Source organism: Saccopteryx bilineata, chromosome X (assembly GCF_036850765.1).
Source record: "Saccopteryx bilineata isolate mSacBil1 chromosome X, mSacBil1_pri_phased_curated, whole genome shotgun sequence".
Lineage (NCBI taxonomy): Eukaryota > Metazoa > Chordata > Mammalia > Chiroptera > Emballonuridae > Saccopteryx > Saccopteryx bilineata.
The window spans coordinates 38834244-38837370 of NC_089502.1; positions in this window are offsets into that span (position 1 = coordinate 38834244).

Here is a 3127-nt window from a genome sequence, read left to right on the forward strand (position 1 = left end):
AAAGTTATCCTGTGGGAAGAATCTTCACTGGTTATCTCTTTTGCTTGACCTCCAGCTTCCTGCCATGTTGCTAAGTCCCCTGTACACTTTGTATTCTTTTTTTTTAATGGAGACAGAGAGAGAGAGTCAGAGAGAGGGACAGGGACAGACAGACAGGAACGAAGAGAGAGGAGAAGCATCAATTTTTCATTGCAGCACCTTAGTTATCCATTGATTGCTTTCTCATATGTGCCTTGACCGTAGGGCTATAGCAGATCGAGTGACCTCTTGCTCGAGCCAGCAACCTTGAGTCCAAACTGGTGAGCTTTGCTCAAACAAGATGAGCCCGCACTCAAGCCGGCGACCTCGGGGTCTTGAACTTAGGTCCTCCGCATCCCAGCCCAATGCTCTATCCACTGTGCCACTGCCTGGTCAGGCTGCACTTTGTATTCTTAACCTCTCATCTCTAGTTTATGCATGACAAACCTTAAAATATATGTTCATTTTTTAATGTTATAGTTTATATATTTTTTGCTTTTCACCAAAAACAGCTATATTCTGAGGGTTATCTTTCCACAATTAAAATGGACTATTGTAGTGTTTTCCCAGATAAAAACAGTTTTCTTCCTAGAAAAAATTATGCTCCCAGCTGGGTCTTACGCTAACACTTTATATCCATGCTACACAGATATGACATAAGGAAATATACCTATGTCCATAATGAAAGATATATGGTATATGTGCCTCCATTATCCCTCCCACCATAAAAGGCAACAATAATCAATCACAGCATGTTTTACCAAAAATAGCTCAAAATGTTTTTCCTCCATTGTTGCAGCTCCTTCCAGAGAGCCCTTTTAAAGTCCCAGATCCACAAGGAGGCACCTTCTGTGGCTTCGGCTTCATCTTCCACCAGGAAGGTCCTTCCATGATTCTAGGGACTACTGAGGGTTCCAGCTTTTGGGTTCTGGTAATATCATATCTCCCCATTGTTTCTCAAGCCCTAAAATTGGGGCTAGCTTTCTGCTTTTACTAATCTTTAAGTTGCTTTTTTACCTCCATTTGTCTTCTATGACTTGCATTATCAATTCTTTTTATTAATTTGAAATAGCTAGAGTAGTTTTGGTTTTTCTGATTGCACTTAAATGCTACATCTCCTTTGAAAAAGTCTAGTATGTTTTATTCATTTTATGGTAAAATCAGTAAGCCTCCAGTGGGATTTTTTTTTTAATTAAGAGAGACAGAGCCCTGGCCGGTTGGCTCAGTGGTAGAGCGTTGGCCTGGTGCAGGAGTCCCGGTTTTGATTCCCGGCCAGGGCACACAGGAGAAGCGCCCATCTGCTTCTCCACCCCACCCCCTCTCCTTCCTCTCTGTCTCTCTTTTCCCCTCCTGCAGCCGAGGCTCCATTGGAGCAAGGTTGGCCCGGGCACTGAGGATGGCTCCATGACCTCTGCCTCAGGAGCTAGAATGGCTCTGGTCACAACAGAGCAACGCCCCAGATGGGCAGAGCATCGCCCCCTGGTGGGCATGCCGGGTGGATCCCAGTCAGGCGCATGCGAGAATCTGTCTGACTGCCTTCCCATTTCCAACTTCAGAATAATACAAAAAAAAAAATAAAAAGGAGAGAGACAGAGAGAGAGGGACAGATAGGCAGGAAGAGAGAGAGAAGAGAAGCATCAATTCTTTGTTGCAGCTCCTTAGTTGTTCATTGACTGCTTTCTCATATGTGCCTTAGCCGGGGTGGGAGGAATGCATACAGCAGAATGGTGATCCCTTGCTCAAGCCAGCAATCTTGGGCTTGACTCAGCGACCTTGGGTTTCAAGCCAGTGGCCATGGGGTCATGTCAATGATCCCACACTCAAGCCAATGACCCCGTGCTCAAGCTAGCAACCTCTGGGTCTCTAACCTGGGTTTTCTGCATACCAGTCTGATGCTCTATCTACTGTACCACCTGCTAGTCAGGTGGCTTCTCCTCCTCCTCCTCCTCCTCCTCCTCCTCCTCCTCCTCCTCTTTCTTCTTCTTTCTCTTTTAACTAAGTGAGAGGCATGACGGCAGAGACAGAGTCCCACATGTGCCTCTACCGGGAACTACCTGGCAAACCCTCTACCAGGCAATGCTCTGCCCATCTGGGCTGCTGCTCCATTGCTCAGAAACTGAGCTATTTCAGCCACTGAGGTGAGGCCGTGGAGATCCTCAGCACCTGGGACCATCTCCTGCAGCCAATTTGCTCTAACCATTTGAGCCATGGCTGCGGGGGGAGAAGGGGGCAGATGGTCGCTTCTCCTGTGTGCCCTGACTGGGAATTGAACTCGGGACTTCCACACACCTGGCCAACACTCTACCACTGAGCCAACCAGCCAGGACCTGAAGTGGGATCTTTAAGCCATCTCAACATGCCTACTTACTTCTGTACTGAATATTCTCTGCCTTTTCTTCCAAATTCTTCTACAGTAGTCTTCTCCACCCTGCTTTTTGCTCTAGGAAACCTACCTCTACAAATTGCATAACCTGGGTTTGCTAGTCCTCTGGCTTTCAGGTGCATTTCATCTATGCCAGCAGAATGGAAGGTGGTGGAGAAAGTGTTTGGGCTATATAATCCTTCTGCCCCCTATTGGATTTGCTTCTTGGCCTAAGGACATAGATTGTTAGTTTCTGTTTCATGGCTTCAGGGCAATTTCAGATTCCAATCAAAGCTCCCTCTCCTTTCCCTTCAAGTCCAGAAATGGTAGTTTTGAAGCCCTCCTGTTGTTAATCCCTGGATGCTTTGCCATCTCTTCTTGCCTCATTAATCCTATCCATCACTTTGTAAATAGTTTGTTTTTTAAAGTTTCTTTTTTTATTTACACAATTAATTTTAATGGGGTGACATAGATCAATTATAGTACATAGATTCAGAGAAAGCATCTCCAGATCATTTTGACATTTGATTATGTTGTATACCCATCACCCCAAGTCAAATTGTCTTTCATCACATTCTATTTGGTTTTCTTTGTGCCCTTCCCCTCCCCCACCCCTCTCTCTCCTCCCTTCTCCTCCCCCTGGTAACCACCACACTCTTGTCCAGTCCACGAGTCTCAGTTTTATGTCCCCCCTATGTATGGAATCATACAGTTCTTAGTTTTTTTCTGATTTATTTATTTCACTCA